Genomic DNA, 14,649 nt, shown 5'->3' on the forward strand with positions numbered 1-14,649 from the left:
ATGCCGCCCGCGCGCCCCGCCTGAGCCGTGCCACCGCCCGTCCCGCGAGCCGACCGAGCCCGCGCCGGGCCATCCCCGAGCGGCCGCGCTCCGGCCTTGCGCGCGCCGCCCGCTCGGCCTCGCGCTGAGTCGCCACCGCCCGCGCGTTGCTCCCGCCAGCCGCGCCGCCTGGGGCCGCGCTCGCCCAGAGCCGGGCCGCCCGCCGCCCGGGTCAGGAGCGCCCCTAGGCGCCATCCTACGCCGTGGCTCGCCTGGAGCCCGAGCCGGGTGGAGGAGAGGGTAGACGAGAGAGAGAAGAGATAGGTGCTGCCGGTGGGTGAAATAAAAAGAAGGGAGACGCCAGGATAAGGTAGAGGAGAGAAGAAAGACTGATGGAATTCCCCAAGGGCTTATACATAAAATCAGAGAACTGCAGGGACCTGTTTGTAAAGCAAAATTTCCCATTGATTTAAAACCCGAATGAAGAAATGCCCAAAATGAAAGTTGGAGAGTTTTTCAAACTCTACAACGTTGCTTTAGGGCTCAAGTTTAAAAACTTAAAACTTATATTTTTACACGTGAATTTTTGAACAAAAGTTGGATTTGAATTACTTTTGTCCTAAAGATTGGAATTTTATAAAATTCAGGACCTAAATGCAAGCATTTATGACACGTCATGATGACGGGATAGACTCGTCATAATGATTGGATAGACATGTCATGATGACTTGCACTTTTTACACTTTAGTCCTGAGTAAATTTTGAAAGTTACTTTTGTAAATCAAATACTTGCATAAAAGGACTTATACTTTTATAAAATTACATAAACACCCTTATTTTTACCATTTTACCCAAAGTTTTTACACACTTCAACACACACATTTCAAATTAAACTTTTGAACAAATATATATTTTTTTACAAGACATAAAGCAAGAAAAACATATTTCACTTATTTTGAAATTACCCTAATCCAAATACATTTTACAAAAACAACCCTAGGTTTTTCTGTAATTACAAAAATACCCTTTTTACTTGCACTTTAAATTTTCAAAAGCTTCACATAAGCACAGATGAGCTTTATACAAACAAACACATATTTCACACGAACAAAATATATGTCTAGCATTACAAGTACACGAACTGCCACAGCCTTCCCCCCTAAAAAGAATCTCGTCCCGAGATTCGGACGAAAGACTCTTAATGGGAGAGAAGCAAATTATTCATCAAAAGTAACAGGAAACAATCACACCAGAGAAGGTTGATGTTGATGGTAAAAGCCGTTGAAGTATGACGAGATGAGTATAACGAAAGCATGGATAGATTGTATATGGATGAGTTTGACGAGAGAAGAGAGAGAAAGGCGATCAAGTTCTCATAGAATTGAGATCACAATCATGAGGATGATAATGTCGGCGACATTCATCACTAAATTTATGGATAGCAAGCGAGAATAGTATGAGAGATTGATAAGTGATGTGCGAGACATTCCTGCTCAGAGTTTATTATCTGAACGATTCGGATGTTGTTGATTGCAAAACATGCCTATTTATACCGATGCAACCAAGGGATAATAATAAAATACTTCAACTTAGAGTGCAATGCTTGTTATATAACCATGAATGTGATGCACTATTGAGATGTATGATTGCAATGATGGTGCAACATGAGGATGAGGGATCCCATGCACGACTGAGATGATGCATATGACACAATGTAATTACCATGATGTTAACCAAATGATGCATATACTATGATGCAAGGATGATGATACTTGCAATGTATGCACGTATGAAATGCATGAAGTATGATGCATACCCTCATGAGTTGATGATGCATATGACTCGCAGTCTACAACCATTTTCTCGTAACTAACACCTGGGTAGTTCTATATCCTTAAGCGAGGATCAAAAGTTAGGACACTAGTAAGGTTGCATAGACAGAGATTGCAGTGGGGTTACGTCACATATACCTAGTCGCCAGTGCGCCCCTAATGGCTCAATCATATGACTGCAGTGCACATGAGGCCTTAAGTTCCGACACGGCATCATGGTCATGTGATTAAACACCACCACAAAAGAGGAATAACAACCCTGTAGTGTCAACAGCAACAAGATAGACTTAGGAACCCAAAGACAACCCAAAGTTGTACTGGGTGCACACTCGTTAGTCAGTCTACGGATTTTCGATGATAATGCAGCACCATGCATTGATTAAAGATGGTATATGTTATGATGCATGACTTTTACCATAAATATTTTTATTTTACTCAAAATCATCTGAGCAAAAATTTGAAGGTGCAACCTTCAGATGTTGCAACTGGAATAGCCAACAATAATAGGTACAACATCAAAAAGGGATAGATGAATCACTGAATGATGGATTGAAGGGTTTGCTGATGATTATCAAAGTTTAACAATCAAAGGAAAAGCTCAGTGTTTCTGCTGAAACAGATTCAAAGCAAAATCAAGGATTTGATTTGGCTGTCAAGCTAAGATCGGTGATAGGGTTCAAACATAACCCAATCCATTTGATTCACAAAAGACTGTCTTAACTCTAAGTTAGCCTAGCAGATTACGTTAGCTCCTACTACACAAAGTCTAGGCAGGCATTCAGATACAAGCACATATTCCAGTACATCAACATAACAACCAAGGCAATCAGGTCAATCCAAGATGATATGATGCATGCACGTTCTACACGTCCTCACAAACAAAAATAACTGCCAAGTAATCTTGGTCTTACGTGGTTAAATACGGTGGCATAATTAATACGTCTCTCCCTGTAGTATCTAGTCGATAATCCTAACCGTTCAGAACCTATCGAATCGTGGTTAGCATTCCTGCAGAAAACACATTATGTATATACTGAACCTTTCATGCCAGCATGTCATGAAAGCATCCCCAATCATTACTGTTCACTATAGAAACAGCATCTGTACAATTACCGCCGTACAGACAACGTTAACATACGTTATCGAGATAACGTATTCACGGGGGTACCGCAAAATGCGGGGGTGTTGCTGTTCATACCCCTTTACCTAACTATATACTCCCAATGTAATCAGCCGAAGTTGGTACATTGGCAGCATCTCAAGTTGGCCAGTGCTTGAGAAACAGCGTTCGGTTCGCATCACCGACGGGAAGGCTAACTCCCCAGTTAGCTGAGGATCCTTACCTTCTTACCTCATCGTCGAAGGTGTCGTTATAGAATATAAGGTTGGGTTGTGCATGAATTTAAGTTTTGACAGAAAGTAATGCTGGTAGTTAGGGTTATATATATATTATAGCCACCTCTATTTCCCTCATAAGCATTACCCTAGGGCTTTACGTACTAAGTACAATCCTTAACGAATCCAATGCGGCTTTACCAAACATTTTGTTGGTCAAACTTTTATACTGAAAGTATTTTTAAGGTAAAATGTATGTCCAGGGTAACCTTATAGCTCTGATACCAGCTGTGGCAGAACCAACCTGAATTATACCGGCTCAAGTACGTGAGTCCATTTCTGAGGGCTCCAACATTCTTCAAACGGTATAATCCCTTGGCCTGTCGGGTAACATCCCGATAAACCACCGAATACAGGATCAATAAGGTTACCTCACACGAAGGTGAGTCCAGAGATACAATCACCATCATATTTACATCACAGGAAATTACAATATAAGAGTTTCCAAAAGGAGTACGAAGTTTCAAATTTAGAGAAAACATTACAAAACTGTTAAGGTTATAGTTTTTGGCAACGGAAAACATACGCGATGATTACAACACGTCGTCAAGACGGATATCATGCTAAGCCCGGGCACGACATCACTCAGCATCATCAGCATTGGCCGGGGACGGATCCCATTCCACGGTCCAACCATCAGGAAGAGCACAGGGCCAAGACAGGGGAAGAGTAGGATCTTCAAAGGCTTTACCTGAAAAACATAAAACTAGCAAGGCTGAGTATACTAATACTCAGCAAGGCTTACCCGTTCATGGTATACTTAGCCATGTAACTAGACTTATGAAAGCTTATAATGGTTCTGGGTTTAATTTCAGCTGAAAAGCAATAAAAGTAGATCCTTAATTTCAACTTTTAGCTTTCAGGTTCTATGTGATTATCCATTCTGGATAAGCTCTTATAACTAAGCAAGCATGGTATATCCTTTAGCCAAACATCATCTTTGATAACCATAAAGTTGCTCTTGTTACTCTATGTGACAAAGGGATCAAGCAGTCTCAATCTTCGTGAGAAGCGGACGATTCTGAATCGAATTTCCAACCTTGCAAGGTAAACCTAACTCACACGCTTGGAACACCAAAGGGTCGTTCCGAAGCAACCGTTTGTCTTTCATTCCAACTCGTGGACAGGTCCACCACAAGCGACTGCAGGACCATACGCACTTCCAAAGTGCAGGACGTACGTCTGTAGCGCGACTACAAAACCCGTACTCCTGGTTGCCCTTGCAACACGTATTCCCACACGTCGAACTTAAGTAACCAGAAGAAGCAAGACGAGTGGTGGGAGATATGTCCACTCCTCGGGCCGATTGGTTACAAGGCTTGCCGCTTACCCAAAACTCACGGCATGTGGTTAGTACTTTCAAACGCTTAACCCCGATCACCACACACTGCGACCTTATCAAAATTTTTAACAACACAGACGGGGTATCATTCCCTTCCAAGATACTGCACATAACCCCGTCCGTCATCCTTATAGTGGTAACAGGAATGTAAGCATTACAACTCCTATATCGCGCGAGTGACAGGAAATCACCCGACTTCTACCGGTCCTATTAGCATAGCAGCTAGTCGGACTCAAGTGCTACTACTCAATATATTGGTTCCTAGGGACAATGCAACTAGGGTTTCAAGCAATTTCTAAGAACTTAATGCATAGAATACGTAAATAGATATAGATTGCGGTGTAAATAAAATAGTGGGTTATGTCCGGGGCTTGCCTTTACTGGTGGGGCTGAAGTCATAAATGTTAATATCTTCCGAACTTTGGTTCGGGGCTTCAGATAATCCTTTGGTGACGTTCATTTGGTCTTCAGAAACATCCTCTGTAGACTCCGGGGAGATCTCGCAGGTACCGTTGCCAAAAGTAATCGTATCTACATGTGATGCAACATTACATTTAAAGTATGCATACAAAACTATCTTACTTTACAATAAAGTTGCAATTCAACACTCACTTAACATATTACTCGTATAACAATCAAAAGATCTAAAACTAACTTAAACAGAGCTTTAGGAGGACAACTAATTTGGAATGGCTACAGAGCCAATGGGAACAATATGGGTTTAGCCGATTGATGAGTGCATCGGGTTCCTAGATGATCGATGAAAGCATCAATTACCTTGGCAGAAGGATGATTCCTAAAGCAGTTGTCTTATCTGAGATGTGCTTAAGTGTTATCCTAGGTAACTAGGCGTGGTTGTGTCGGCTCGATTACGTCAGCACAACAATTGAGTGACGTATAGCCGATTGGAGTGCGGTTGAGGGTATATGACCGATAGATATAGATAGCCGACCTCTCAGTTGATAAATCGGTAGATAGAAGGGTGTGGATAAGGATGGGAACACTAAGGATGGATCGGTTATAACCGATATGGAAAACATCTAGAATCAGCTTAGATCAGCCGATAGCATGAGTTCTAAGATGGTGTGTGCATCTCCGATACATCGTCTAGGTGCAGCCGAGGTAGGACAAAACAACAGGATTGTATCGGCAATAGCTGATACTAGAAAGATAACAACCATATCAGTTAATCAGCCGATGGTAGAAGCACCGGCTGACAGCTGTTACACAGGGACGTCATAGACTCAAGGAAACGGATGCTTAGTGGTTGGGTTGATAACCTGACACTGAAGCATAGCTGTCGAGATGTATTAGCTAAGCAGTAGATGCACACGGACTAACAAGGATCTTTATACGAAGAGAACCTTAAGGAAATGGCAATCAAAATAAGGAAAGAGTCTGGATGGCAGGAATCTTGAGTACTCGTGTGAAAAGATTAACTAAAGATCACACATCTGTACTTGAGACATACATCTTATGATCTATATTCAGCTATAACACAAGCATACAACACAAGGTATAATAAAGCACTCATTTCCTAAGATTTAACATAGACCACAATTCAAGACTTTCAATCCAAGAGCACAATATAAAACTTGTAGGGTTTGACTTAGGGTTCCAAACAAAACTGATTTTACATTTTTATGAACTTCCTACGAAAATCTATGAAATGTAGAAGTTCACTGATTTGATATAAAGAAGACTCTGGAAAACTTACAGAAAACACCCTAGAAACTTCTAAAACGAAGCAATTAAGTCCCTGGCCTGGAAAAAACAGATAACAGGAAGTTAACGATGATATTCCGGCAAAGGAATCGCCGGCATTAAGAAGATTCAGTAGGTTAGGGCAAACCTTGGTTGTGGAGAAGAACAGACGGAAAGTGAATTTTTCGTGGGGAATAGGATTGGCGATGAGAAGAGCTCGATGAAAGGGTTCACGAGCTTTCTTGAGGTGTTGTGGTCTTGCTCGGCGATCGACGAGGGAAAGGTGCTGCTGGATGCCGTGGACTCATGGGAGAAGCCGATAGGGCCGGATTGGTTCGCTATGCCGACTCCTTCGCGAACCTCAGGGTTTTCCGGCTCACGGGCTGAGTCTTCTCTGCTCATGCACATGCACTGCAGAAACACATCCGGTATGCCCGTGCAGTCACTTGCAGGGCCGCCGTACCTGGCTACAGCTCCTGTGCGTGACTCTCGCTCGCACAAGGTGTAGCTCTACCACCTTTTCTGCCAGCTGCGACGCCATCCGTATCGGCCTACCACCACCGCGGGCAGAATGCTTCTGCTCCATACTTGCGGACGCGCTAGTCCAATTCAGCCCGGACCTCCGCCTTCGTTTAGCCGTGCCACACTCGCCCATTCTGCCTCCGCGAGAACCGAAGCCCGCTCACACCGGGGCCATCTCCATATCTTCCGTGAGCAGTCCGCAGTGCCGCTTGATCTCATCCGCAGCTTTCCCTTTAACGGCCTCCGACGTCCTCCACGCGCGACTCTTCTGCTCCCTGGGCGGGTCCGCCTGCAGCCGCCGCATTGCAACTCCTCTCGCATCGCGCGCGACCTCCCTGCACATCGTCGTCCTGCACGCCGTGCAGCTGCTCCTCTGCTTCCTGCTGCCGAACCTGTGTTCGCCCGGCCTTGCCGCGTCACTCCCACGCTCGCACACGCGTTTCAGCACTGCTCGCGCCACCTGTCCTCCGGCCGCCCAGCGCTTGCACTCCAGCGCGCTGCGTGCCGCTCGCTCCCGCACGTGCCGCCACGTCGCGCTCCACCAGCTCCCGTACGCCACCGCGCGCACGCTCGTGCCGCACCTGCGCAGCGCCTGCGCTTACGAGTCCATGCTTCAACGCCACCCGAACCGCCCCCACGCCGGCTCGTTCCCGCACACCTCCACACCTGCTCGCGCGCCAGGGCTTGTCCGCGCCGTGCGCTCATGCTCAGCGCCTGCACTGCCCGCGCACGTGCCCCGCACGTTCCTGCCCAGCTCCACACCCGCCGCTAGTGCCACGCCCAAGCCGTCCCTGCTCTGCTCACCACCGTGCGCCAGCTCAGGCCGCCTGTTCCTGCTCTGGCACTGCCCACACCGCCCCCATGCACACCCGCTCGGTCCACCTGCGCGACATCTGCTTCGGGCCCGCCTGCAGAGCTGCAGCCGCACAGCCGGCCTGCCGCCCGCGCGCCCCGCCTGAGCCGCGCCACCGCCTGGGCCGCGCCACCGCCCGTCCCGCGAGCCGACCGAGCCGCCACCGCCAGCCGCGCCGCCTGGGGCCGTGCTCGCCCAGAGCCGGGCCGCCGGCCGCCCGGGGCAGGAGCGCCCCTAGGCACCGTCCTACGCCGTGGCTCGCCTGGTGCCCGAGCCGGGTGGAGGAGAGGGTAGACGAGAGAGAGAGAGAGAAGAGATAGGTGCTGCCGGTGGGGGAAATAAAAAGAAGGGAGACGCCAGGATAAGGTAGAGGAGAGAAGAAAGACTGATGGAATTCCCCAAGGGCTTATACGTAAAATCAGAGAACTGCAGGGACCTATTTGTAAAGCAAAATTTTCCATTGATTTAAAACCTGAATGAAGAAATGCCCAAAACGAAAGTTGGAGAGTTTTTCAAACTCTACAACATTGCTTTAGGGCTCAAGTTCAAAAACTTAAAACTTATATTTTTACACGTCAATATTTGAACAAAAGTTGGATTTGAATTACTTTTGTCCTAAAGAGTGGAATTTTATAAAATTCAGGACCTAAATGCAAGCATTTATGACACGTCATGATGACGGGATAGACTCGTCATAATGATTGGATAGACATGTCATGATGACTTGCACTTTTTACACTTTAGTCCTGAGTAAATTTTGAAAGTTACTTTTGTAAATCAAATACTTGCATAAAAGGACTTATACTTTTATAAAATTACATAAACACCCTTATTTTTACCATTTTACCCAAAGTTTTTACACACTTCAACACACACATTTCAAATTAAACTTTTGAATAAATATATATTTTTTTACAAGACATAAAGCAAGAAAAACATATTTCACTTATTTTGAAATTACCCTAATCCAAATACATTTTACAAAAACAACCCTAGGTTTTTCTGTAATTGCAAAAATACCCTTTTTGCTTGTACTTTAAATTTTTAAAAGCTTCACATAAGCACACATGAGCTTTATACAAACAAACACATATTTCACATGAACAAAATATATGTCTAGCATTACAAGTACACGAACTGTCACACGGGCGGGGATGGCTGGTCAGGAAATCGCATAAGCGCGACTCCAACCATGGATTCAACTCGGGTTTGGCCTGGGAGAAAGAGAGCGAGGAGGGGAATGCATCTAAGGGGTTGAGATGAGGCGTCGGGGGTCAGGGAAGGCGGATGACGGGGAGGCACGATCGTGGAGCTCCAGTGAGCAATCGTGCGCGCGGGATGGTGGGAAAGTGAGGGGAAAAAGGGCCAGGGACGATGCCCACCTCCATGCAGAGCTTCGGCAGCGGATGGGGGCATCGGAGCAGCAGCGAAGCGGCGAGACGGCGTCGTGCCTGAGCTTGGCGCCGAAGACAGCGGCGCGGCTAGGGTTGCGAGGGAAAAGGCAGCGACTGCGGAACATGCGGCGCGTAGGGCACGAGGCGGCAACTTTATAGGGTGGCCGCGGGGTTCTTGGTGTGCGGGCCTGGGCAGCGCGCGGGTGGCATCCATGCCGTGCCGTGGCCGGAATCGGGCTTGAGCCTGAGTTTGGCTCGAGGTCAGGGACGACCTCGACAGGTGGGTCCCGGCCGTCAGCGAGAGACGAGGGGAGGAGGGAGCTGGGCTGCTTGCTAGGCCATGCAGGCTAGCTGGGTTGGGCCGTGCGGGAGAAAGGAAGGCCAGGGAAAGGCCAAGTTGGGCTGAGCCGCATGGGAGAAAAAGAAAAGAGGAGAAAGAAGATGGGCCGGGCCAAAAAGGAGACAAGAGAAAGAGAGAAAATGAAATGCATTCAAATGTATTTGAATTTAAATTCAAATGGAAGCCAAACAATAAAACAATGCAATACGGCATGAAATGCACAAAACCTATATTTCCTTATAATTCTTTTTATGGTTAAGTAAATTACAATTAATAAATAGTAAATGCTCTAAAATCAAAATAATTGAAATAAAAATCTTATGGATCCTGTAAAGAATCTAGCAAAATTTATTTAGGTTCCTAATTTGAAAATCTGGGTGTTACAAGTAATCTGTTACTGGAAGTATGGGAGCGAGGACCCTCAGCAAAATTGCACGTAATACCAGTCGTAAACCAGTAAAACGGAGTTGTATTAGAAGGTGACTAGAAGTCAATTAGCAAGGGAGAAATAAATCTTGCTGGTAGTTTCAATCGATTCCTTGGGGCGGACCATGACAATTCACATGTTGACTTATGAAAACATCACGGTTGGCCCGAAGGGATTGATGACGAGGTCCTTCATGTGGGGTGATGGGTTCCTTGGGTGGGCCAAGACAAGTCATATGTTGCCATGCAAAGATGTCTCAGATAGCTCAAAGAAGGTGATGACAAGGTCCCGCACTTCATCTTGATCAGTTCCTTGGGTGGGCCAAGACAAGCTGTATGGTGCCATGCAAAGATGTCTCGGTTGGCCCAAAGGAAGTGACAACACAATCCTGTACATTCGTTGTTACAAAAGTAGTCGTTGTGCAAAGATGACTCGGCTAGCCCAAAGGAACTCTATGGGCGGGCCAAAAGAAGTCGTATGTTGCCATGCAAAGATGTCTCGGTTAGCTCGAAGGAACTCTTTGGGCAGGCCAAAACAGTTTGTACGGTGTTGAAATATGGATGAACGAACAAGCCCTATTTTGGGTAAACTCCTTGATCCTGTGACCGAGTGGTTGAACGAATTTCTTGGGAAACAACCCCTTGTTTCAAGATAAAACTCATGATAATGGTTGAAAAAATTCCCTAATGATCTCCATAAAACCTCCTTGAATCGGATCTCAATCTTCACATGGGCAGCCGCCTTGTTGCGCCCAGCCCTAGAGCGTAGAAACCAGACGAGCATAGATAGTTGTCGATCCTGATTCGTGGGTAATTGCCAATGAAGCCATGTCGCTTGTTTATGAAACCACGCCAGTTTGTTGATGAAACCGGACTAGTCGGATTCAATTCCAACTAGTCATTGGTGGTGTGAGTCCCGCTCCCGACTAGTTGTGTAGTCGAAGTAGTCGTCGAGAAGTCAAGGGTCCTGCCTCCCTCGAATGGTTCTAGGCGTGACAGGTTGTGAGGGTTGATGGCGCAGAAAGGTGGGCTGAACTAGGTAGCTTGGAGGACTCCATGCCCATCCAATGCCCGAGCCCACCCGACCAAGTTGGAGGTGCAGAAAGGTGGGTTGAGCCAGGTAGCTTGGAGGACTCGTGCCCTTCCAACGCCCAGACCCGCCCGACCAAGTTGGAAACGCAGAAAGTTGGGCTGAGCGGGGTAGCTTGGAGGAATCGTGCCCTTCCAATGCCCGGGCCCGCTTGACAAAATTGGATGCGCAGAAAGGTGGGCTGAGCCGGGTAGCTTGGAGGACTCGTGCCCTTCCAATGCCTAGGCCCGTCTGACCAAGTTGGAAACGCAGAAAGGTGGGCTGAGCCGGGTAGCTTGGAGGACTTGTTCCTTTCCAATGCTCGAGCCTGCCCAAAAAAATTGGATGCGCAGAAAGGAGGGGTGTGCCAGGTAGCTTGGAGGACTCGTGCCCTTCCAATGCCCGGGCCCGCCCAACAAAATTGGATGCGCAAAAAGGTGGGCTGAGCCAGGTAGCTTGGAGGACTCGTGCCCTTCCAATGCCTGGGCCCGCCTGACCAAATTCGATGCGCAGAAAGGTGGGCTGAGCTGGGTAGCTTGGGGGACTCGTGCCCTTCCAATGCCTGGACCCGGTTGACCAAGTTGGAGGTGCCATCAGGCCCTGGTGGCCGTTTGATAAGGGTAGTGCGTCGTTGATGAAGTCCGAGTAGTCGGCGGGGACGGGAGCCCTTTGATGGATGCTGACTAGTCCTCCTCTGACTTGTAGTAGACAATCCAAATCCTCCTCCGACTTGTGGTAGATGATCCAAATCCTGCTCCGACTTGTAGTGGACGATAAAAATCCTCCTCCGACTTGTAGTAGACGATCCAAATCCTCTTTCGACTTGTAGTAGACGATCCAAATCCTCCTTTGACTAAGACAAGAACCTGTGGTATGGGACCGCGGGCTGAGGTGGATTCGGTTCGAGGGGTTCCGGGTTGTCGATCAAGTCATGGATTGCACGGTTGACATCCATGCGGTTGGTATGAGTGCTTCAGGCTACTTCTGGTCAGAAAATTGAATTCCACCAAGACCATTGGTGAGGTTGTACGGGAGCAAGGCCCCTTTAGTAAACTATGCGTAATACTAGTCGGAAACTAGTAAATGGAGTGTTACTGGGAGTTTGGGAGCAAGGCCCCGTCAGTGACATAGAAAACTAGTCAGGAACCAGTAATCTAGGGGTTATTGGTAGTTTGGGGGCAAGACCCCTTCAGTAACATAGAAAACTAGTTAGAAACTAGTAATCTGAGCGTTACTGGAAGTATTTGATAGACAATCTCATAGGTGCTTTATTTGACTAATTAATGGGTTCCACTAGTCCTTGAAAAATGAGGCAACCCCTTTTGGCAGTTGCATGGTTCGGCTGTGACAGGGTTCCCTGAGTTTAGAGAGGGAGTCATGATTAACCCGAATAATGAACATAAATAACGACCCTGACTAAGAGGTAAAAAAGGGTGCTTTTAGGTGTACGAAACCTCTTGTTTCGAGATATAGTCCCAAAATAATGGTTTAAACAAATGAAACACCAAAAAGACCCTCAGAAGACCTCCTTGAATCGGGTACTTAATTTATGAGTAAATCATTATTCGGGTAGTCCCGTTGCCTTTCTTCGTAGTTTGGACGGGGCTCTCCGAAGGGTATGACATTCAAATGCGGAATGCTTGCTCTTCGAGTGCCATGGGCATTGCCCGTGGAGGACTACCTTGAATCATTCCTTTGAACTGAGAGTCTTCTTTCTGCGAGTGGATTGTTCCCCAGCTTCTAGCTTGCGCTTCCGAGTTGTCTCTACGTAGTTGAGAGGGAGTTGATAGCGGGTGGGGCTGTAGGCTTCCACTTCTTCATGCTCTTGCTGCCTGGCAATGATGACATTGCGGGCGTCCCTGCCAGCATTGATGATGGCGCGAAGGTCACCCATGGAGGAGTCATGGAGGTTGCGGCTCCCCTGCTGGTTAGTCTTGACCGCACGGTGCCTACGTTTGGCGCGCTTCGCATTGATGAGCCTACGGTGTTCCTTCTGGATGTCATCTGCGTCATCTACCTTGATGTTGGCTGAGGATTCACTATCCATTGTTACATCCACATCTTTATCGAGTGGATCAAGGAGGCAGTCATCATAGTCGTCTAGCTGGACGCGCTCGAGGCCTTCACAGTCCTTGTCGGTGTGAATCATGAACACTTCTCGATTGGGGGCAAAATGTTTGGCGCTCTGCACCACCTGGCCCTCATCTTCATTGACGGAAGGGAGGAGGGATCTGCCGTCATGAAAAGGGAGTTCGCCGGGTGTGGCAATGAATCATGGTGGACTTGATTTGAGAGTCCTGGAGGGTTTCATGCCCTTCCGATACCCAAACCTGCCTGACCAATCTGATCCCCTTACCAGACCACGGGTCACATGAGTGGCTGAATCCGAGTAGTGCCGGAAACAATAGTCCCCTGACGCATGGTGGCTTCTCCTTCTCCTAGTGGTGGTAGATGATCCAAATCCTCTTCCAATGCGGAGAGGGTCCTGGTTTGAACCGCCTCAAACCAATCTGGACATGGTTTGGGGGTTTCGATTTTGCCGATGGAGAGAGTGTGCATTACACAAAAAGTAGGTGGCAAAACATAGCTTTGATCTGTGAGCAATTTGTCAACGAAGTCGACTAGTCGGAGCCAATCCCGACTAGTTGCTGACCGTGCAGAGCTAGTTGCCGAGTAGTTTGAACTCGTTCCTGACTAGTTTCTAGTTGAGACGAGTTGTTGAAGTTGTCATTGGCGCTGTTGATTTGTTGAAGCAGTCGTAACTGCGGCGCGAGTCGAGTAGTCGAGGTCGTCGCTGCAGCACGTTGATGTTGTGATGTGAGGTGAAGTTAAGCGGGGTAGTCGAAATCTTCTGGCTCCCTGTAGTTGATACACTGAAGGGTGGATTCTGCCACAAGACGGGAGTCGTATTTGAGTAACTCAGAGGGCTCTAGACCCTTCCAATACATGAAACGGCCTTGTGGCATAGATGTTATGGTTAAACCCAGATGATTTCCCGAAAACGACTCGGAGTAATCATCGGGTTGCGAGTGGTTGTCGAGAACTGGGCCTCCGGACATGCGGTGGCTCCCTCATCCTCGAGTCCTCCTCGGCTCGAACTTGTAGTTAATGGGTACTCTTTGTTTGAGTCTAAGTCATAGTCATGAACGGGAGGCCCCCGACACGCGGTGGCTCCCTTTTCTCAAATCTTGAAAAGACGATCCAAGTCCTCCTCCAAGTCGGAGAGGGACTTGGATTGCGTAGCCTCCTCAAATTGGTTTGAATCCGATCCGAGTTGTCCTGGTGCAACACGAATTGAAGTCGCATCGAAAATGGATGTCTTTTCGATCTGCCTGGGTAGATCAGGGAGCAACAACTCGTCGAAGTTGTCGAAGAACTCATCAAGGTTGATGCTTCGAGTTGGTGCAGAGGCCTCCGGCTTCCTTGAGTCGACTAGGCGGCTGTTGAAGCCACCCAAGCCGTTGGCGATGCAGATCTAGGAGCTAAAGATGAAAGTTGTGTCCTCATCGAGCATGGTGCTAGAGAAGCTGAGAGATGCCATCGAGTTCTCCGGCGGATGCTCGATGAACAACCCTACCTGGCGCGCCAGCTGTCGGTGGTTTACTGCCACGCCCACCGAGGGATACCCCCGAGGTGGTGAGTTTGTAGGTAGGGTGTTGCCGAGATCAGGAACTTGAAGGTGCAAGGAACATAAAGTTTAGATAGGTTCGGGCCACCGAGAGCGTAATACCCTACGTCTTGTGTGATTTGTATTGCCTTTGGTGGTGATCTCCTGTTTGGAGGGGGTCCCTGT

This window comes from Panicum hallii, chromosome 8 (genome assembly GCF_002211085.1).
Source record: "Panicum hallii strain FIL2 chromosome 8, PHallii_v3.1, whole genome shotgun sequence".
NCBI lineage: Eukaryota > Viridiplantae > Streptophyta > Magnoliopsida > Poales > Poaceae > Panicum > Panicum hallii.